The 24336-nt window shown below is 43.4% G+C and overlaps 1 protein-coding gene across 7 annotated transcripts in view; it reads left to right on the plus strand.

Moving 5' to 3' along the window:
• Positions 1 to 24336, plus strand: part of LYPD6B (LY6/PLAUR domain containing 6B) — a 166075-nt gene that overhangs the window by 112961 nt on the left and 28778 nt on the right. The window lies entirely within an intron of this gene.

Raw genomic sequence — 24336 nt, forward strand, 5'->3', positions numbered from 1 at the left:
GGAAGGTCTCTGAGATTGTGAGCTGATGGGGCCAGGGCCATGTTTACTTTCCGGTTTCTTGTCTAAAGAGCAGATTGAGTTATTAGCATCCATGTTTATTAGTGCTAATTATGTGTTTCAAGTACAAAGCCATGTTCTGTAGATGTCTACCAAGATTCTTTGCTCCTTGTTTTATTTAAAAGGGTGATATTGTACTATCCTAATTAGGTCCAAGAAAACAAGTAGCAATCTGTTTGCTATCATCATTGTTACCCCCTCAGGGAGTATTGGGTGGTATGTGAGCTGTTACTTCAACTTAAGAGTCTGCTATTAATAAACCCAAAGTATAAGGAGATAAAAGGAACCCTTTGGCACTGCTGGTGGGAATGCAGACTGGTACAGCCACTGTGAAGAACAGTATGGAGTTTCCTTAAAAAAACTAAAAATGGAATTCCCATTTGACCCTGTGATCCCACTTCTAGGAATATATCCCAAGAAGCTAGAAACACCAATCAGAAAGGAGATATGCTTTCCTATGTTCATAGAAGCACAATTCACCATAGCTAAGATTTGGAAACAGCCTAAATGCCCACCAGCAGATAAGTGGATTAAAAAACTACACAGTAGTACATCTATACAGTAGAATACTATGCTTCTGTAAAGAAGAAGGAATTCTTACCATTTGCAACAGCATAAATGAAACTGGAGAGCATTATGCTAAGTGGAATAAGCAAGTCAGAGAAAGATAAATATCACATAATCTCACTCATTTATGGAATATAATAAACAACATAAACTGATGAACAAAAACAGATCGAGAGACAGAGAAGCATTGATTAGACTGTCAAACCTCAGAGGGAAGGTAGGGGAGGATGGGGATGAGATGAACCAAAGGACTTGCATACATGCATATAAGCCTAACCAATGGACACAGACACCAGCGGGGTGAGGGCATCAGTGGGCAGGGGATTGGGAGGGTAATGGGGGATGAGGACACATATGTAATATCTTAATCAATAAAGAAATTTTAAATAAAGGAGATCAGATAAGTGAGAGTCCAGCAATGAGACATATAGAGAATACTGGGTGATTTTTCAAAGCAAGGAAACTTAATGGCTTCTTAGTTATAGTGTTAAACACCATGTCAGGAACATCATCATCATCATAATGATTGTCATAATAATAATGATAGCAATGGTAATAAAAAATAATCACTCTAATATTAACCATCTCTGTCACCACCATCATGACAGTTAACATTTACTGGCTCCCATTTTCTGCCAGGCACTAGACTAAGCATTTTATTTGCATCATTCTTTCTTAATCTGCATTGCATCCCTATGAGGAAGGTCCTATACATATCTGCCTTGTATAGGCAAGGAAACTGAGATTTGAAAAGATTAGTTGCTCAAAATAAGACAACCAAGCAAAAAGCTGCAAAAGGGGGTGTAACTGACTGAACAGCACAGCTTCGGGTTACTCATGCTGCAGCCTCGACCCACACGCACCTATTTGTGGCTGGTATTCCACTCAACTTTCACACTTGTCCCTACTCACATGCCCTTTGCCCTCTGTCCACCTACCATTGGCATTTTGTCTCTTTTGCACGGATGTAGTCAAACAGTAACATATATATATATAAGTAGTTCAAGACTATGGGAGGGTATCTGGCTTATTGAGAATACAGAGGAAATAATGAAGACTAAAAAGTGCCCAAGTTGAAAAGATGCCAACCTTGTAAATCATGAACACGTTTGTGCGCTTTGCTACTTACTGCCTTTCCCCTTGTGTATTGTTGGTTCCATAGTTACCGTATGTTTATGTTTTGAATTTTAAATTTAACAAGTCTTTTCTTGTGGCTTTGCTTTCATAATCCTACTTTAATGGCTGCCGTCTATGGTGAGAGGGCACTTAAGTTGATTCCACAAGAAGTTGTATCTTCCAGTTGCTCCCCTGTGACAAGTACAGAGCTTCTGCTCATGGAATGGGATGGCCAATATCTGTCTGCTGACAGTTGGGTTGGAGTTGTGGGCTGTCTATGTCCCCTCACAGTGTAAATACCCTGTATCTTGAGCAGAGTCTCTGTGGAGTTGGGCAGGAGTCTTACTGGCCTGGAGCCCAGGAGACCTAGACATGGCTCTGTACTGAAATTATCTGCATGTCTTTGGGCAAATTACTTCAGTTTTGTATCTTCATCCATGGATCACTTATATCCAGTCAGCTCTGTAATTCCCACAAAATAAGGAGTTTTCTGCACCCTCCTAGCTTATACCCTGATCAGTTCCAATTGATGCAGCAATTTTGGTTAAACTCAGTTGGGTTATTCTGTTACTTCAAGCAGGGAATTTAGTTTTTCAAGATGACCAGATCTGTAAACTCTTCAAACATGAAGTGTCATAGCTACTTTTCTATCATTCTTGCCATCCCCACTTCTTTGCCCTATAACCCCCTCTCCCCAGAATAAACAGTACAAAGTGTGTGCTCAACAAATAGGAGATGAAAAATACATGCATGACAGAGGCTACTGGTCTTGGTCTAAGAACCTTTAGCACTAAGCCTGACCCAACTTATCAAATTAGTAAGAGTGTTTCATGTAGATGTGGTTACTTTGTTTATAATAGACACAGAATTTTAAGCCTCCAAAATCTCTCATAACATATTTCAAGTGATTTTCCTACCAAAATGGTTAGGTAGGAAATTCTTCCTGCATGTTACAGATGAAAGAACACTGGTCTATGGAACTTGGTGTATTTTTCCCTGTACTATGTGTAGTGTGTGTGTGTGTGTGTGTGTGTGTGTGTGTGTGTGTGTGTGTTTGCTTAGGTCATGGAAAAAATCAAAGCTTAAAAAGTATATATATTTTTGCTGTGAACAGCAGAAAAAATGAAGGTGTTTGGGGCTTCCTGCATTCTTGGAGCCATGTATCTGGGCCATGCCGATAACATTTTTTGTTCTGACTGGCTCCCGCTGATTCTTACCTGATGATGCTGATTTTGTGTTTGTTTGCTCACACCTTGAAGATATCTGCCCACTTCATTGTGTAATATATTTTTTAAATATATATTTTATTGCTTTTAGAGAGAAAGGGAGGGGGGTTGGGGAGACATCAATGAGAGAGAAACATCATTAATCAACTTCTTCCTGCCTGCCCTCTACTGTGGATTGTGCCCCCAACCTGGGCATGTGCCCTGACTGGGAATCAAACTGGTGACTTCTTTTAAAAACAAAACATGTTATATATATATATATTTCAGAGAAGAAGAGCGAGGGAGAAAGAGATAGAAACATTAATGATGAGAGAGAATCATTGGTTGGCATGCCCTCTGCTGGGGATTGAGCCCACAACCCAGGCATGTGCCCTTACTGGGAATCGAATTGTGTCCTCCTGGTTCATAGGTTGATGCTGAACCATTGAATCACACTGGCCAGGCTCAAATGGGTGACCTCTTGGTACATGGGATGACACTCAACCAACTGAACCACACTGGCTGGCCATTGTGCAATATTTAAGACCTATGGTATAAAGCTACTTCCAAGGAGGTCAAATCTTGCCATATCTGGCCCTATATGTTTTCACAGACTAAAAGGAACAAAATCATGTGTTCCCATACCTCCCCGCCCCCTTCTGCCCCCACAAAGATGCAATTTGGCACCCACCTTGGCACAGAAAGCTTGCCTTCATCTCCCAGATTTGATCATCAATTAGTCTTAGCTTTTCCCAAGCTGATGTGCTGACAGTGGTGGCCTCACTGGGTGGCTACCAGGTGGGTGAGATGAGAACTTGGAAGCCCCATGTGGGGGTGGGTAAACCTGCTGGCAAAGAGACAAGCTGCCTGGTTTCATAGGTGTGTGAGTGTTTTAAACGCTACTGATATAAAAGCCTCATTTGTTTAGGGCTCTGTAGCTGTTACCTCTTGTTGCATAATAATAAACCACCCAAACTTAGTGGCTTAAAACAGCAACATTATTTGCTCACGGTTCTCTGGGTAAGCAATTTGGGCTGGGCTTAGCCATTCACCCAGGTGGTCTCCCTTGCTGCTGTATGCAGCTGGTGCCTGGTGACCTCGGAGACCTCAGCTGGAATAACTCATCTCTGTCATTTGTGCTTTCATCCTCCAAGAGGCTAGCTCAGGCTCCATCACCAGAGCTGCCCAGCAAGAAGAGAAGAGCATAAACTGTCCATTCTATTGGTCAAAGAATGTCATAGGGCCAGCCCACACGGGAGGGGGCAGAAAGGGGACTTCACCTGTTAATGGAATAGCAGCAAAGAATTCATGATCACTTAAAATTTATCAGAGGCTCTTAACTTAGATATGAAAGCAACCCCAAATTATTTTCATTTAAAATGATTTTTATTTTGCCTTTAAACTTGGTGTTATCATCTCATCTGAGAGAAGTCTGGAAAACAGAGGTCGTCTAGAACATACCCCAGAATATAATAAGAAAGATAGTAATAATAATGTTAATATTGTTCTTACTATATGCCAAGCGCTGTTTTAAGTTCTTTACATATCAGAATGCATTTGGTCATTACCAAAATCTTATGAGTAGGTACTATTTTTATCCCCATTTTATATGTGAGAAAACTGAGGCTCAGAGAGGTTAAGTAACTTCCCCAAATGTCATGAAGTTACTACGTGGTAGACCTGAGGTTTCACCTCAGCAGACTGCCTCCAGAGTCTGCACATTAGCCACAAATGCCTCTCAAGTTAATGGAAACTAATTCTTTCTGAGTCTGAGCAGAGTTCTCTCTTAGACCATGTAGTTTTTTTGAGACACAGGGGAATTGGCTATTTGGAGAGGAACACTAAGAGTCTTTGGTACACCCATTTGGCCAAACATGAGGCTAGTCACATTGTAGGAGACCCTGATTGGAGATAATAAAGATACTTGTGGTCCCATGCAACAGAGAGTAATTTTCCTGGATATAAATGTGTGGGTGTGTCTGGTAATGGTCATTGTCATGGTATCATTGTCATACTGCTCTTTGTGTGGGTTAAGTGTTTGAAGAATGAGAATATATAATAATGTCCCTCCCTAGCCTTTCAGAGAGCCTCTTGTTCTTGGCTTCAGCTCATCAGGAAGTCTCAGCTCCAAAGAAAATGTGGTTATTCAGCTTTTTGTTTAAGAGTAGGTTAACAGCCTCCTTTAGAAAACATTTGTGGAACTAAATTCAGTCCATCCTCCAGGTAGCATCAGGTGGTTTTTATTTTACTAATTTTACTGACATTTTAGGGTCACCCTGACAACCATGGATGAAGTGACCACTGGCCCCAGTCTTCATAATGGGCCCACATCCCCTTCCTCAGTTTGAGGAGTGTGAAGCATGTATTGGAGTCTGATTCTTATGGGCAATCATTGTAGCCATCTGCATCTCTGCCCCATCAAATACCATTGTTATCTCTCTCTCTTTTTTAAAAAAAATATATTTTTATCGATTTCAGAGAGGAAGGGAGAAGGGAGAAAGAGATAGAAACATCAATGATGAGAGAGAATCATTGGTCAGCTGCCCCCTGCACACCCCCTCCTGGGGATCGAGCCCACAACCCAGGCATACGCCCTTGACTAGAATCGAACCTGGGACCCTTGAGCCAAAGCAGCTAGGGCCCATTGTGGTCTCTTAACTCAGCGTTTTTCAACCGCTGTTCCGCGGCACACTAGTGTGCCGCGAGATGTTGCCTGGTGTGCCGTAGGTGCAGACAAGACAAGAATTTTATAATTTTTCACTATTTTGTTTACTTAATATTTCATAATAAAGTAATATAAAATACTTTCTTTGTGTTTATTTGATTCCTATTCAAGAGAATTACTTTATATATAGTCAATATAGGCACAGAGTTAAATTTTTTAACATTTTCTAATGGTGGTGTGCCTCGTGATTTTTTTCATGAAACAAGTGTGCCTTTGCCCAAAAAAGGTTGAAAAACACTGTCTTAACTGCACAACTACCAACTAGCCAACTAGCCTCCTTGTTCTGACATTCTCATTCTCCTATGTTGACTGAGTGACTGTTCCTGCTGCTGGGAGGTTTGGCCACGCTTATGTGTCCATAAGAACCTGCATGTTCACCCCGAGGATCTCCAGCCAGAATCTGAGCTGGCAGCCAGGCAATCTGGGTGGCACAACCCCACCAGAGAGGGCTGGCTGCCCCGCCCCTTCCATCACCTCTCCCCTCCCGACACGGGGAACCTCCCTGAAGGCCAGGTTTCTTAACTGTCAAGCAAGAAAGCTGAGGGATGCTTTCCTCATTCTCACAGAAAATCTGTTACCTTTAAAATCTTTTCCTTCAGCTCATCTTGAAGAGTTATAATCCTGTCCTACCTATGCTAAGTACTTTTTCCTTTTTGGATGCTTGCTTCCTTTTCTTCTTATTCCAACCAGCGGGGACAGTTTACCTCCTGCCCTAGACGCAAGGCAGGTCTATGCAGCAGGGATTCTCCCCACGGTGCTTTGCTGAGTAGCTCAGCCTCCTTTATGGCAGGATGAGAGGACAGAACAGAGGCAGGAAGCTCCCTTTGTTCCCGAGGCCTTTGGGGCTGTTCTTTCCCAACCATAAACATAAACATAATTGCTTCCTGTGATGGTCAGGCCGCCTGGCCATCCCGCTTTCACTGCCTTATGCGTGGGGGACCAGGACTACCAAGGCCTGCACCTTGGATTCTCAGTCATCAGCATTAGTTTGCCTTTGGCTTTGGCTGGCATCACCTCTTTTGGGAACTGGCGGTTCCCAGGAGGAGAACATGATCTCTGGGTGGAGGAGGGAAGACAGGTGAGAGGCAGCGTGCCTCTGGGACAGGATGACTGTGCTTAGGAAGCACCCAGCAGACCTTGAGCCTCCTGGAGAGGAGGTTTTCTCCCCTTATCCTCAGAGAGGACCCTGGTTCAGACATGGTACTTCCTTGAATTCTCTTCAGTTTGGACTCACCCTATGGTTGCTGTGTTTCATTGTTCCCCCATCTTGTTGATTTTATGACCAATATTGTAGGAAGACAATACCTGAATGTTTGTGTAAGTCCTTTTTTTTTTTTTTTCTTTTTTTTTTTTTTTCCTGGCAGTAAAGGTGATTGCTTAACAAAAAAAAAAAAAACACAGAAAGGGAGTTAAAAAAATAATTTTGCTCTAGGCTGGCCCTAGGCAAGGAAGGCTGAGCTGAGAAGGCATTTTAAATGGTTAGAATGGGCATTAGCACATCTGCCCATGCACCTCCCAGCCCCCAGCCCTTAGGAGCAGGCACTTCAGCAACTTTCTGACAACCCTCAGTGGCTCTTGAGAGGCTGTTCTCAGCAATCCAACCAGAGCACAGCATTCCAAATTCAACCGCAGGCAGCTCTCGAAATTTCATCTTCAGGAAAATCTTTCTAGGATAGAGATGAAAACTTTGTGTCTAAACAAGACAAGCCTACACATGACTTTGTGTCTAAACAAGACAAGCGGCTCTCATCACGATTGCTTTCCATGTGTGACCTGTGAACACTGAGTCCTGTCTACTGATTCGCTGTGTTTCCCCCCTTCTCAAAATGTGGGTCCTGCTAGGATAAAGAGGGCAAAGGCAGTTAAACCCAGGATGTTAGGTCTGTGTTTACCACCAGATGGACGGAGCATCAGTGTGTTTGGACATTGTTGTCTGCAGCATAGACTCTGATCATGGGGGCCTAGCTTCTTTTTCGTATTTAAACCTCAGGTATACTACAGTCAGGTGTGTGGGCAAGCCTTCTTACATAAGTGTACTTCAGAGCCTCCACAGTGTATCCAGATTGTTGCCAAAATGGCACATGGCATAAACCTGTTTAGCTCTCGCCTAACAGAACTCTAAGATGAGGCAATAATGTAGGATAAACCTATTAAATCAGTCTCTTTTCTATATTTTTAAGTAGCACTTCGTTTGTAATTAAACAGTGTTTTTAAATTTATTGAACTATATATGGTGTATAACATTGTATAAATCTAAGGTGTACATGTTGATTTGGTACGTATTATAATTTGATTGCCATTTTAGTGTTTGCATCTCTATCACATCACACCATTATCATTTCCTTTTGCAGTGGGAATAATTAAGATCTAGTCTCTCAGCAAGTTTGATGGTGATGACACAAGTTTGTTTATGTCACTATACTGTGTGTTAGCTCTTCAGAACTGATTTGGCTACTACATGCAAGGAAACAGTATTTTAATGTATCTCCCCCAAGGGGGTAAATTAGAGTAATGCAATATGGAATATAGTGGAGATTCTGATTATTTACAAACTAGAGGCCCAGTGCATGGAATTCATGCACGTGGGGGCGGGGGGTGTCCCTCAGCTCGGCCTATGCCCTCTTACAGTCCGTGAGCCCTCAGGGGATGTCTGACTGATGGCTTAGGCCTGCTCCCTAAGCTGTCAGTTGGACAACCTTAGCGCTACCGTGGAGGCAGGAGAGGCTCCCACCACTGCCGCTGTGCTCTCCAGCCAGCAGTGAGCCCAGCTCAGGGCTTCTGGCTGAGCGGTGCTCCCCTGTGGGAGCGCACTAATCACCAGGGGGCAGCTCCTGCATTGAGCTTCTGCCCCCTTGTGGCCATATGCATCATAGTGACTGGTCATTCTTCTTTCTGGTGATTTGCATATTATCCTTTTATTATATAGAATTAGAATCCCTAATGTACTCATGATTTGCTCCTGAGATTGATTATGATGCTGGAAGGGAAAGGTTTTCAATTTTCAAGTCTTTAAAATGAACTGCCATAGAGTCTTTACCTTTCTCTTGCTAGAGAATAAGGCATCATATTAGTTTTATAGGATTCTTTTATAGGATTCCATAACCAAGGCAGTGACCAAGAGCAGAGAACCGGGTGGTGTTCCCCTAGGATTTCTTTCCACTGAAGTTACAAATGTCCTCTCTGCCATTTCTTCCCTACTTTGTTGATCCCTGTTCTCCTCGGAGGCTAAATGCATAGTTCTGTGGGTAGTTTTCCTTGACCTGTGAGCTGAAATGGATATTTTAAATATAGAATGTTGAGGTGTCAGGGAGGAAAGTGACATTGATTAATTTGTTTTGTTCCCCGGCCAGCCTGAGAAACCTGTCCCGTCAGGTAATGAACAACTGCTTTTACCCAACTAGTGACTTTAATAGAACAATTACTCACCCCAGCATTTCCATTTCCCCTGAGTCATCCAGGTTGGCTCATATTGGTTTCAACTGAATAAGAATCTCCAGGCAATAGACTCGAAGGCCAAGGTTCCTGCTTAGTAACATGAATTACAAAACATGCCTGGGACATGGAGCCATGGCTCATTGTGGAAACATATTTCATAGATCCAGCCATGCGTCTATTGGGGAAATTGTATTGTTCGGTATATTCAAAAGTGTTATCTTAATGGGCATTGTAGAGTGAGTTTATAAGTAACAAGACCCTACAGCCTTTCCAGTCTTCACCTCAAGGACAAAGATTTACTATGAAAATGAATGATGATTTGAGGTTATCACTTGTTTGTACCTTCCTACTAGTGCTGCAGTTTGAACAGAGTATATAGTGTGGATCTTGGTAAAGCCCCTTTAAGGACCTGTCCTTGTGATGTTCAGAAAGAGCCTTGATACTTAAGAAGACATGTGCTGGGCCCAGCCACTGTTGCTCAGTGATTGAGCATTGACCCATGAACCAGGAGGTCACGGTTCAATTCTTGGTCAAGGCACATGTCCAGGTTACAGGCTCAATCCCCAGTACAGGGTGTGCAGGAAGCAGCTGATTCTCTCTCATCATAAATGTTTCTATCTCTCCCTCTCCCTTCTTCTCTCTGAAATAAATAAAAAACATATATTTTTTTAAAAGAAGACATGTACTATCATAGAGAGTTTCTGCAGAAAGGCAGCTGGAGTTGCTTCCATTTATACATCCTACTTGTCCTCTGTCATGCCACTGTTCAGAGTCCTCTTCCTGGGTCCTGTCTATACTAATAAAAGGCCTGTGGCTGTGATGCCATAACACAGAACGACCAAACAACCGGTCACCAGGAGTTCCAGAGACTAGAACACTGTGGCTCCAGCAGGAACATGCACCCCAATCGGGAGCATGGCCAGCCTGCAAACTACTAGTGCCCAAGTCCAGACTGGCCTCACCACCCAGCAGGGACCTGCACCCAGATCAGGGGCATTCCTGCCTGAAAACCACTGGTGTCCCAAGTCCAGGCCAACCTCACCACCCAGCAGGAACTGGCACCCTAAATTGGGGTGGTGGTGGTGGTGGTGGCCAGCCTGCAAACCACTGGTGCCCCAAGCCCAGGCCGGCCTTGCCCCCTAGTGGAGTCTGCCCTCAGGGAATTGGCCATTGGTCAGCTTGCTGTCAGTGGCCTGACAGCCAGGAATCCCATTCACCTGCACCCACAACCTATTGTTATTGTTTATTTATTAATGAATTTATATATTACTTTCATATAAAATGTTCTAATTTTCTTTAATCTCTGACACTTCTATTGTAGAGAAAGGGCAAATAGTGATATTAAAATATTTCTTCTAATTAATTTCCTTTCAATGTGCATGAATTTGTGCACTGGGCCACTAGTTCTATATGATTGGGATGACAAACATGAGACTAAAAGGTCCTGGATAAAATTTGAATGCATGAGTAGTTATAGAAATCAATATTAATTGGCCCACACATTTAGTTCCAGTTCATTCCAAAGTTCAGTTTATTTCCAAGTTCTTAATATTTTGATTCATTACAGATTTAGAGAAAGTTAGTTTTGAATGGGAGTTGTCTTCTGAGATTTAGTTGAGCCAAGACACACTCATGGGAGAGCCCAACATGTAGAAAATAAAAGGAAAATATTCAAAGCAAAATGCTGGGTGCAGGTTTGGGGGTTAGTTGAAAATCCTACCACTTTCACAAATTCTTAACTAATCCTCCTGGGTTTAAATAGAATCAACAGTTGCTTTTATAACAGCCTCTCTGTCACCTTTCTCAATCTTCAGGCACTTGAAATACATCATTAAATACCATCAGAATTAATCCAGGGCCCTTTAGACTATAGACTGAGTTCCTTGGGGCAGGAACCTTGCTTCCTTCATGTTGAATTCCAAGGACTAACAAAAATAAGGACACACACACACACTATTTATAAGCAGGTAAATATGAAATAACTAGAAACCAGGAAAAGAAAACAATTTGTCATTCAGAAGCCCTGGAGATTGGAGGGCATGCCTTGCAGGTCCATGTTAGATGAAAACCTGGGTCTGGGTGAGACAGCCGCCCTGGGATTCTTGGACAAAGCCTGGATGGAAAGGCAATAATGTGTGCCCTGTGGCGGACTGACTTTGCTATTGCCCATGATTCCTGTGTTGAAATAGGAAGCCTCAGCCCAGACAAATGCAAAGGAAACAAAACCAACTCTTTTATTACTCTCTACAGCATTTATAGCCAAGACCTACTCGCTGCCCTTATCCTTGAGGCATTCTGACAGTCATTTTAATGATTTATTTTCTTTTCCAAAAGTCAAATAAAATATTTTATCACCTTTTGGGTGGGCTTGATATTTTTCTCTTCATTTTATCACTTTCTGGGTCTATAAAACTCCCCTTACCTTTCAGTGTTTATAGCTCAAGGATAGGAATTCTGTTTTTCTCATTCCTTATAGGAAGGCCTTTTTTAGTCTGATCTTTTTTGGTCCTATATTTCCTGCCTATTTTTGTTGTGGTTGGGAGGTGGGAAGTGAGGGCCAGGGGGATGAGGAAAGGGGAACTCAAGAAATGGCACATGTCTGCAGTAACACAAGGATCAGAGGGAAAGGTTTTAAATGAGGGAAAGTATTTTTTAAAATATTTTGGAGCTAGAAGAACATTGGAGCCATTGGGGGTGAAGACGAAGTGGTTGTGCTGTACTCCACACTGACATTTACTCTGTGGTTTCTCTCCCAGGATCTGCAATAAAAGCCAATGGTCTGTGTGAGAGCCCACAGCCCTGTGATTACTCCTCTCCATTCTGAATTATATGCCTTCCTCCCAAGTTCCCTGCTTTACAGCTCACAGGCTTATTCCCCACTACTATTTGCCCTTTTTGCTTATTTTTTGCCTCATTTCTGTCTACTTATATTAAGATGTCAACAGCAGGATACTCACTCAGGCTAGTCATCATAAGCCACAAAAGCTACTCAACCACGTGGGTGAGTTTGTAAGGGCAAACTCTTTTCAGATAGGTGATTTCAAGCCTAAGTTTGATGCAGCCTGTGATTGTGTCAAGGTCAGTGGTGCAGCTGAGTGATCTGAGATGTCCATCTCCTGCCCATCCTGTCCTACCATCAGCTTCAATGAAGACCATAGCATTGAAAGCGCCTCCGGGTTCTTTTCTTCGAGGATCCTGCTCTCCAAGTGCAGAAATCCATTTGACACATCCACATGGATTGCTCATCATTAGCCTCTTGAGTAACCCTGTTGGCAGGGTGCTCATTGCTCTCAGGCAGTCAATCTCTTGTTGGGCATTTCAAACCTTGACCCCAAATGGGTCTCTGACAGCTTCTTTGAAATCATCTTCTGAAGTAAATTTCTCCTCTCCAAGTACCTGAAAAGTTATCAGTTGAAGTTTAATTCTTAGTTTTCCCCTTTCTTCACCAATGTTTTCAAATCTCTGGGCAAATAGAGGTAACTCTCTCAAATATAAATACAACAGAGGTTTTTAAAAAATATTTTATTGATTTTTTACAGAGAGGAAGGGAGAGGGACAGAGAGCTAGAAACATCGATGAGAGAGAAGCATCGACCAGCTGCCTCCTGTACCCCCCCCCCCCGCCCCCACTGGGGATGTGCCCGCAACCAAGGTACATGCCCTTGACCGGAATCAAACCTGGGAACCTTCAGTCTGAAGACTGATGCTCTATCCACTGAGCCAAGCTGGTTTCAGCAATACAGCAGAGGTTTTAGACCTCGCATCATCCTGGATATATGGTTCCAATTGTTGACCTGAAGCCTTACCAATAACATAAATAGTTGATTGACACATGTTTCATGTGTTATAGTCTGTATTTTTAAAAGTAAACTAGAGAAAAGAAAATGTTATTAAGGAAATCATAAGTACAAGAAAATACATTTATGTATTTAAAAAAGGCTGCACATAAATGGTCCTGTGCCATTCAAACCCATGTTGTTTAAGGGTAAACTCTACTGGCTTTATTTTTTAACCATTTGTCTTACTTCCAAACTGTGTGTGTGTGTGTGTGTGTGTGTGTGTGTGTGTGTGTGTGTGTGTTAATGGCACATTTAGGCTAAGCAGGTGATGCATCCTCATATGGCAGCCACCCTCTTGATTCTGCAGAAGGCAGAGGTATTATGAACCTGAAAGATGTCACATGTAGCCATATAGGACACATATCTGTCAGACTTTAAAATTGAGGTAGCACCTATGCTTTAAACTAATAACAACTCTCCTAAAAAAAGACCTTCCACCCAGTCAGTGTTGCTTAGTGGTTGAACATCTACCTATAAACCAGGTGGTCATGGTTCAATTCTGGTCAGGGCACATTGCCCGGGTTGCTGGCTCAATTCCTCAAGATAGGGCTTACAGGGGGTGGCTGATCAATGATTCTCTCTTATCATGGATGTTTCTCTCTCTCTCTCTCCCTTCCTCTCTGAAATCTCTCTCTATATATTTTAAAGAGACCTTCCCCTTACGCATGCCTTCCATCCCCATGCCCTAAGACATTCCACTATCCCTACTTTTGAAGCATCCATCGTATATAAAAATTGCTGTTTGAAATTTTAAACCTGCTATTTGGTTTTTCTAAATGCTTCCTTGCTTAAATAATCCTACCTAATAATAGAGTAATATGCAAATTAACCATCACTCTGCTACACCCACCAGCCATGCCCACCAGCCAATCAGAATGAGTATGCAAATAAACCTAACTAAAATGGCTACAGCCACAGAGAGCAGGAGGGAGGATTGGGTTTCCCTGGCAATGGAGGAAGCCAAGCTTTCCACTTGCCCTTGCTGGCCTAAGCCTCCACTCAAGGCTACAAAGTTTCAATTATAAAAGGTAAACAATTCCAAACAGAAATGGTGGCAGTCATGGAGCTGGAGGCTAGGGTTGCCCCTGGCAATGGAGGAAGCAAAGCTTTCTGCACACCCTGGCCAGCCCAGGCCTCTACTCCAGGCTACAAAGTTTCAATTGTAGAAGGTACCGTATTTTCCGGTGTATAAGACAACCTTTGAAACGAAAAAAAGTCAACCGAAAATTGGGGGCAAAAGACCAAAATTGCACAAAAATTACCTGCAGATCTTTACGGCAAAGTAAGTCTTTTCTTTGAAGTGTGGGGTAGTCTTATACAGCAAATATAGGCCTAAACCTATGTTTTAACTGTAAATTTAGGGGTCATCTTATGCGCCGGAAAATGCAGTAAATAAATCTCAGATATCAGGGCCTCCACTTGGGTCGCCAGGAGGTGTGGCTGATCTGCAAACTACCACAGGCCCCTTGCCCAGGTCGCCCCATGTCCCAAGGGAACCCCCACCCTGATCTGGAACACCCTTCAGGGAAAACCAGCCAGCCCCACCCATGCACCAGGCCTCTATCCTATCTAATAAAAGAGTAATAAGCAGATTGACCATCACTCCAACACATAATATGGCTACCCCCATGTGGTCAAAGATCCTGCTCCTATGTGAACACAAGATGGCCACCATAAGATGGTCAGCAGGGGAGGGCAGTTGGGAGGCACCAGGCCTGCAAAGGAGGGCAGTTGGAGGCAATCAACCCTGCAAGGCAGGGCATTAGGGGTGATCAGGCCAGCAGAGGAGGGAAGTTGGGGGCAAACAGGCTGACAGGGAGCAGTTAGACATCAATCAGGCTGGCTTGAGAGTGGTTAGGGATGGATCAGGCTGGCAGGCAGAAGTGGTTAGGGGTAATGAGGAAGGCAGGTAGGTGAGCAGTTGGGAGCCAGCAGTCCTGGATTGTGAGAGGGATATCCGACTGCCTGTTTAGACCTGATCCAAATCAGGCCTAAACGGTCAGTCAGACATCCCTTAAGGGGTCCCAGATTGGAGAGGATGCAGCCTGGGTTGAGGGACATCCCTCCACCCCCATGCATGAATTTCTACTCCCACTTCAGAGAGGCCATTAAACCTTCCCCAGACAAAATTATCGATGCTGGGACCAGGCCAAGCCTTTGATTGAGGTCTCAAGGCCCCAGCACATAGGGGCTCTTTAAGAACTTGCAAAGGAGGCTGGAAATACCCCATATTTAGGAGACAAAGAAGGTAAAAACATATAAATAGGGAAAATTCCTCCATGTTGGGGCCCAGAATTTGAGAGGCATTTTCCTTTGGACCCGTGCGTAATAAAATGTAACTCCAAACTCTCCAAGCATGACTTGATTTACTCTGGTTCTCTGGAACACTTTGACATGTCTCACCTGCTTTTATTTTTAGTAAAACTGTTTGGGAAGATTTGAAGAGCATCAATTCAGCTGTGTTTGCATTTTCTAGAGCATGAAAAATGATGTTTCAGTTATTGCATGTGGGGAGATGAGGGAGCAAATGTGCAGCCGGATTTTCAGAGTGCAGGTGGAACTGGAAGCATCGGTCGTTAGAGAGATGGACCCCAAGCCTGTGAGCTGAGTTAGTTCCATCCGTGTCACACGGAGAGGATAAACCTGGAACATCACAATTGCAGCTTCTGAATGCATTCCCAACCCCTCCTCATTTGGTGGGAAAAGCTTTTATTTTTCCACTGTTGGACTGCTCTTTCCATTGAATATGTAGCCAATTGGCTAAGGTAGTAAACTGGCTATGCTGGCTGGGCTCCTGTTTTTAGTATCCCGACAGGTAAGAGAGGTTTGTTGTAATTGGGTACCTTAGCTGTTCTTCCATCTGGCCATTTCCTCCTGTCTCTTATTCCCCTTCCCCTTGTTTCTTTGGGAGCCAATAGTGTTGCTTTTTATATAGAAAATAGATGTAGATGCCTGAGGGCATTGCTTTTTGGCTGAGAACTAGAGGGAGGACTTCTTGGGAGCCACCAGCAGGAAGCTTTGCCGTGGGATCTGCAGGCTGTTAGGATGGATGGTGACTACCCTGTGAACCAATCTCACACCTGCCGGGCACGTCAATACGCCGTCCCTGCACCGAGTGCCTTCGGCAGGTGGTACACAGAGCTTGTTCACAGGACCCATAGTGCTTCAGCTACATCTGCTCCCTGACCCACAGGAAATCTCCAACCCCATCAGCTCCTCGCATTCCCTGGCCCTGTCTCCTTCCTCCAAGAATTTCTTTGCCATATTCAACAGTGAACAAAACTGGAAGGGGACTAAGTGTTTTTTTCCCAATAAGTGACGTAAAGTGCTTATTGAGCACTTCCTATAGGTGTGGCATTGTGAAACACACTTTATAGGCAGTTCATTTAATTCTCAGTCTGTCTATCATTTACTTCTCACCACAGCCCTGAAATGTAAATGTTCCCGCCTTGGTTTATGGATGAGGAAACAGAGACTCTTAAGAAGTGAAGCAACTTGCTCAGGTTAATCGGTTCCTCACAGGGGTGATCAGAACAGAAGCTCAGGATCTGAACAAGGTTTCCTGCCTCCACTTACATTCAGGGCAAACCAAACCTTAATGATAACTTGTGTTCCATTAGGGGCTGGAGATTTACCTACTTGGGTTGAGAAGCGATGAGACTCCCAGCACAGCCTTTTTAGAGCACCACGCAGACAGTGTGTTCATTGTCTTTCCCTCTATTGCCACCCAAGAGTCTCAGAGCTTTATTGACATTGTAAAATATTACACTACAGGCAGCATCTTGTCACCACCGTGATCTAGAGGGCAATGTGAAATTAACTCAGAGTCAGTCTTCTGTCATTTTCCCTTCTCCCACTCCTCCCAAGTGAGAGGAAACCTGCGTGCTGTCCTTTAAGCACATGACAAACAAACGTGGCTGAGGCGATGCCCTGGTCAGCAGCTCAGACAGACACTCTGCCTCTCCAGCAGCTCAGGCAGATGCTGGAAGCTAACTTACCTTGCTTTTTGAAATTTTGTTTTCCTTGAGACTTGAGAGGCGCCTTTAATAAGTCCCTCCTGATACTGATATATTGTAGCCCTGATCTTCTAAGCCAAACTTGTGTTTTATGAGGTCCCAATTCAGCCGGCAGTGCAGGAGCAGGCACGTATATGCTGTTGAACAAGTGAAAGCAGCTGATCTCACGGCTCCCTGCTTCTGGGTCATCATTCTTTGGAAATAGTGAGAATTCCAAACCTGGTGGTACACATTCTTCTCTTTCTTAACAAAATGGTGCGTCCCTGCATGTAGGTCTTGTCAATAAATCCGTCAAAGGCCAGGCCAGTCTGCACAAAGCCCGCTTTACACGTTCCCCCTTCCCCCCTCCTTCCGATGGGATGCAAAGCCGCCCTTCAGCGCTGGGTGGCATGGGAATTACTTTTCTGTCCAGCTCAACAACAAAAGTGTACATCCATCAGTTTTCATTCTTGTCTACTGCAGTGGTCTGGAGATCACTTGTTTCTTTAAAATTATATATATATATAAAATTATTTTTTATTTTTTAAAATTAATTTCTTTATTGATTAAGGTATCACATATTTGTTCTCAACCCCCTATTCCAATCCCCCATCCCTCCCCACTCATGCCCCCACCCCCCTATTGTCCTTGACCACTGGTTAGGCTCATATGTGTGCACATAAGTCCTTTGGTTGATCTCTCTCTTTTATTGATTTTTTTACAGAGAGGAAGGGAGAGGGATAGAGAGTTAGCACATCGATGAGAGAGAAACATCGATCAGCTGCCTCCTGCACACCCCCTACTGGGGATATGCCCTCAGCCAAGGTACATGCCCTTGACCTGAATTGAACCTGGGACCTTTCAGTCCGCAGGCCGATGCTCTATCCACTGAGCCAAACCGGTTTTGGCAACTTGTTTCTTTTTTAACCACTTTGTAAATATCGAAGTTTGGGGAGCAAGGAAAGAAAGTTCCAGCTGTACCCATTGATTTCATAGTCACTGACGGGGGGCTGGTTAGAGAGCAGGGCATGCTGGGAGGCCTGCTTTCCTCTCCCACAGCGATGCTTAAGGGCTGTTGTTCCAGAAGAATCGAAAGGGAAATCTGTGCACCTAGTTACCAGACCAGGCATCCGAGAGCCTCCATTTCTCCTGGCGTAATTATGGGTCTTTGATGGGAATCAGAAAGCCCTGCAATTATGCTCGTGACTTTCAAAGGCAATCCGAGATAGTTTACCTCTCAAATCAATCTCAATAGCTGGCAGCAGCTAGCTGACAGTGCTGATGACTATTGCCAAATCTGGAGCTTTTGTGTTGGTGAATTGCTCCTGAAGCACGGAGAGCTGTGTAACTTATGATGAGGATATTTTGTATTCCTGACAGGGGTGATTTAAAAAAAAACCAAAAAACAAACAGGCTGTGTTATTCAGATCAGCACATAAGCCACAGATACAACCTCCTCCCCAGAGTTCTAAAGGGGATATTTTACTGTTGGGGTGCTGGTCAATGCTGGATATTTTGATGTGTTATTTTCTAAACTGGGCATTCTAACTTGGAGGAGTTCATCAGTTCACAGAGAGCTCTTGCTAATTCATAACATACAGCCTCTTTTTGGAAATGCCTCTTGCTATTAAAGCCTCGGTAAGCAAAGTCACAGTTTTCTCAGAATTCTCTACCCTGAAATGGCCAAGTGCATTCTGCACTGTGGAGGTGTGGGGGGTAGCTAATATTGCACCGTTGGTCTGTATTCACTCCAGTTTTCTTGAATTTACAAGCAGTGACACACTCAGTGTAAGAGTGCTTCTAATTAGCTTAGATAATTACCCAAACTGGTAAAAAAAAAAAATAAATTTCAACCTCAAGTTAAAATAAAAACAACTCTATCTTCAGTGGAAAATTTCTACAAAATGGCATCCTTTTTATTTACTTTTCTCCGCAATAAGAAAAGGAAAGGAGCCATTGGCAGTGGAGAGTCTGTCCCGTTGTCACTGGCTGGAAGGTGGGACCCCATCTGCCCAGCTTTTCTCGGGAAAGATTGAATCAGCTTTGCTGTCAACGCGGAGAAATGCTTGCGTGTGGAGAAAAACACTCTGTTAGATAAACCTCCCATCAGGTGTGGGCAGGCCCTGTGTGGAAGTGCGGGGAATGCCTGTGTATGATTGGAATACAAGGGGACAGATTTACTGGGCTCTGCGGGGCTCTCCCCCTAAACTTCCTGATTCAGCGTGCAATGCAGGCGCAGGTACAAGGCTACATGCTGTTTCGCAGTGAGACCAGCAGATTTAATGATTCTCTGCTCCTGGGGCATAATTCTCTGGTAACAGGGAGAATTCCAAGCCTGCAGGCACCTCTTTGTCTTCCCCAGGACACACACACACACACACACACACACACACACACCTTTCTTAAGGTGGATTGTTGGTTATTGGCCGTGGGTTGGTGTGTGCTTTTTTTGTTTGTTTGATTTGATTTAGTGTTAGTCTCCAAAAGTGAGGGGGGAAAAAAGAGAAAAGCAAGTGTGGAAGTACGAATGAGTTGGAGAAAAGTATTAAGTAGGCCCATGGTTAGCAAACTGTGACTCATGAGCCACATGCGGCTCTTTGGCCCCTTGAGAGTGGCTCTTCCACAAAATACCATGGTCTGGGTGAGTCTATTTTGAAGAAGTGGCGTTAGAAGAAGTTTAAGTTTAAAAAATTTGGCTCTCAAAAGAAATTTCAATCGTTGTACTGTTGATGTTTGGCTCTGTTGACTAATGAGTTTGCCTACCACTGAACTAGACCATTTGCTTGCTAGAAATGCTGTAAATTTTCTTGTTGGCAGGAGGCTGAACACTGAAATGGGCTTTGGTGTTCAGCTGGCTGGCTCTGAGGCCCAGCCGGCTGCCTGGGCAGGGTGGTGGTGGTGGGGGGGGGGGTGCTTCGTGTGGTGCTTCCCCCTGTCTCCGTCCCTGCCGCCTGCACTGATCCGCTGAGGGCACCGGGCCGGCTCTTTCCCAGGTACCGTCAGGCTCTGGGGGGAGTCCTGGACTGGGAGCCTCAAAGGACATTAAATGCTTCTTGTTTTCTGAGTTCACATCACCCTAATTCATCCCCCGGCCCTGTGCCAAGTTTACCAAAGGTACATCGATAGAAAAACTTTCCGACAAAATTGCCTTTAGCTGTACAACGTAATGATTTGATGCACATTGTGAAATGATTACCGCAGTGAAGTTAATGAGCACCTCCATCGCCTCACGTAGTTACCTTTATCTTGTGGTGAGAAGACGTGAAATCTGCTCGTTTAGCAAATTTCAAGTACATAATACAGTATTATTATTAACTGTAATCACCACGCCATGCATCAGATCTCCAGAGCTTACTTATCTTACAACTGAGAGTTTGTGTCTTCTGAGCAGCATCTCCCCATCCTCCCTCCCTCCCCCCCAACCCCTGCTGACACTGTTCTGCTCTCGGCTTCCGTAATTTTTGACTTTTTGAGAATCCATATGTAAGGGAGATCATACTGTATTTGCCCTTCTCTTTCTGACTTATTTCACTTAGAGTCATGCCCTTGGGTCCATTCAGGTTGTCTCCAATGGCAGGATTTCTTTCTCTTTTGTGGCTGAATAATAATATTCTACACATATATACCAAGAAAACATATATTGCACTTTAAAAATTCATTCACCTGGGTTGTTTCCATATCTTGGCTATTGTGAATAATGCTGCAGTGAACACGGAAGTGCCAATAGCTCTTGGAAATAATGATTTCATTTCCTTAAAATTTATACCCAGATGTAAGATTGCTGTATTGTATGGGGATTTTGTTGTTAATTTAGGGAACTTCTATACTGCTTCTCCTAGTGATTGCACCAATTTATTGTACATTACCACCAACAGTGCATAAGGTTTCTTTTTCTCCACATCCTTGCCAAAATTTATCCTTGTGAAGTAATAGCTCATTGTGATATTAATTTGCATTTTCCTGATAATTAGCGATGGTGAGCACCTTTTCACCAGCTGGGCATTTGTATGTCTTCTTCAGAAAAATGTATATTCAAATCCAAGCTGTTTTAGTCCCCAATTTAAAGCAGTTGGAAACATCCTTCAAGTGACCTCACCCTTTCTGTGTCCTTGAATCAGGCCTTGCTTCCTCATTTGTCTGTGCCTGGAATGAGACAAGATCAGTGACTTTTCAGATGTTTAAAACTCTGGAACCTTTTACCCAATTGTAATTTTGTAAAAATATTTTAATAAAAGCAGTTTTACAAATTAATCCTGTTCTCATTTAGGTATGGATTAGGAACCCGGAGAACTCCTGACCCCACTAAATCCCCTCCATCTGTAGCCTGGGGGCCCACCTTTAGTCCAGCCCCATGGCAGGCTGGCTGAGGCAGGAAGTTACACTGTGCTAAGGCCTGGAAATGAAGGTCAATCCTGAATTCTGGAGACAGCGTATCTTAAAAGTTCTAAGTCAACCAAAATGGCTCAACCCGTCATAAATTTGTGAGCACCAATCATCCTTCTCTTCTATATGCGCTGTTTCTTGTAACCAGAGTACTTTTAGCTTTGCTATTGCATAGTGATGTGCAAACGAATGTGGGTGATGGATTCTGTAAAGCATGCTCACCTCAACATCCCAGAACTATGCCAGGCCCTCTGCCATCCTTTCCGGTTTTCATAAACCCAGACTCTTTGCCCCCCCCCCCCCCACCTTCCAGCCTGCTAACCCCTCTGCTACATGAACACCATATCAATTTTCTTAACCTCTGTATTGATCACGTCAGCCTCCTTAAAAAATATAGCCTCATTGTTTAAAAGACCAAAACTCAACTCCAGACTCCAACTTGCTGAAATTTCCATGATTATTTTTCTATCAGATCCCATTTTTTCACTTCCTTCTAATATACATCCCTTTTCAGTAAGTCATTCTCTCCCAAAGCCTGTGATCATGCTCTTTGCCCATCTCTTTATCTCCTTCCCCCCTGTCTCCTTCATAGATCACCCTTTAAGTCCTTTCATGCTCCTTCATCTCCCTCCTCTGGCAATCAGCAAGGGAGCAGAATGGTGTTGAACAGGGATACAGCACCAGTACCACTAACTTGGGATTCTGCCATGGATTTGCAAGGCACCGTTGGCTAAGCCCCTTTACTTCTATGGGTCACGGTTTCCTCATCTGTAAAATGGGGTTAATAATATAATATATCCTTTGTCTACCTCACTGTGTGGCTGTAGGAATAAAAAAACAATACTATATGTGAATGCCCTTTATCTATCTTAAGTACTTTTTATTTTTCAGATCTTGTTCTTAAAAAGGTATTATTGTGAGTTATTATTATCACTTATTGTGCCCTTTAGCACTTGTTTTAATTATGAATAGCCCTCTGCCCTATACCTTTCCTTATTATATACATTATATCTACTCTCACCAGATATTTAATCTATTCTGGTGATATCTGGGGAAAGTCTCAGCCGGCATGCTTCTTCCTTTTTTGTGTGTGTTTTTAAGAATAAACCTTTTTTTCCCCTGAGGTATTTCCTCTACTTGGCCAAACTAAATGTGTGTAGATTTGTTCCTTGCAGATTTGCTTATTTCTGGAAACTTTCCTACCTGGTTTCAGCATAAATACTATACGTTATTATATACTACTAGATGCATTTCATAACCCAGTGCATGAATCTGTGCACTGGTGAGTTCCCTCAGCCTGGCCTGTGCCCTCTTGCAATTCGGGACTCCTTGGGGGATGTTGGAGGCCCGGTTCACGAATTTGGCCCAATCCCCGCAGGCCAGGCTGAGGGACCCCACTGATTAATGAATCCATGCACCAGGCCTCTAGTATGCATATAAGATCTTTGGTTAATCTCTTCCCACCCTCCCTCTGAGACTCATCCATCTGTTTCATGTTTCCATGCCTGTGTGTTAAGTGTCTGTCCCTTGGTGTTCAGTGTACTTCATAGCTACTGGTCTAACAGTCACTTAGGCATCTCTCTCTCTCTCTCTTCTCTCTCTTCTCTCTCTCTCTCTCTCTCTCTCTCTTTATATATATATATATATATATATATATATATATATATATACTAACTATAAGAATCACTAGATTTTTTTAGAAAAGTAAAGGCAGTAGATAGAGTTAGTAATGCTTTGTAATTCATTGTCCCCATACCAATGGCCACATGTGTGCCTTCATACATGGACTGCCTTCATCACTGTATTCAAATCTTTTTAGGTCATGGACCATATCTTTTTAAGTTTTTATTTCTAGTTTCTCACACAGTGAATAGGAGATGTTCAGGAATGCTCATTAAATGAGTAAGCAATCTATGCATTTTCTATGTAAAAAGTTGATTTGATTAACACTTTCTCAGCTAAGAAAACCCCCGAAGATAAAGTTGGACTAATGGTGCCAAAACATGACACTTCTAATCCAATGCTCAATGTAATTACCCACACAAAAGGAAGCCAAATTCGTGGACTGCACTGAGTGGCCAGGCTGTAGTCTCGGAACATGGCAAGTTTCCTTGGCAGGTCCCAGTGAACCCAGACCCAAAGGAATTCTGTGACGGTTCTCTCGCACCCTGCTTCATGAGCTGCCATTGCCAAAATGTGCAGAAAGTTCATCAGAAGCCTAAACAAGGGTGGCAGTATTTTAATATACAAACACCTAGTAGGCTTCATCAAGGCATTAAACTCCGGAGGTTCTGGAATTTTCCTGGAAGGATTTCATAACCAAATCAAGCTGTTAGAACATTAATTATTGCTGCTACTGCTGCCATTTTACTGGTAGAAACTCCTGATTCAAAGTCAGTTTGATGCTTTGCTACTGTATTTCAATCTCTATCTTTTTCTCATACAGACTGGCAACCTTTAACTGTTTTTGAGTTAATGTAAAATATGTGCTGAGTACTAGCCAGCCAGTCTTTTCAGCGTTCTCATTTAAGTGTAGTAAGTAATATGCACATTCCCTATGCAAGTATTTTCCTTCTTCTTATTAAATAAATCCATTGTTCCATAAAGTGCTCCTTAAAAGAAAATGCACCTTTAGTTTCACACCTTCTTTCTTCATTCCATAGCAATCAGCAAACACTTGGGCCCCTGCTCTGAGCCAAGCCCACTGCTGGAGACAAAAGACTGCACCTGCCTTCAGGGGCTGTGCAGAGGGAGAGGGAGGCAGCCAGACCCCTCCTTCTGTACCCGCACTCTTCTTCCCCCTGAAGAATCTGATGTTTTGGTCTGAGTGGTGGCCTGGGCTTTGAGGGCACTCAGGTGTTAAAAGCAAGCTTTTCTCAGTGGACCAATGAATGAAATTGAGAAGAACCATTAGGGTCTGATGCTCCAGACTCAAACAACCTCACAGTGACCTGGAAACAGAGCAGCGGTGATTGCCATCTGCTGACACACCACCCAGGCCGCCCAGGGACTGGA

Source organism: Pipistrellus hanaki (genome assembly GCF_964339955.1).
Source record: "Pipistrellus hanaki genome assembly, chromosome: 8".
NCBI classification, from domain to species: Eukaryota; Metazoa; Chordata; class Mammalia; order Chiroptera; family Vespertilionidae; genus Pipistrellus; species Pipistrellus hanaki.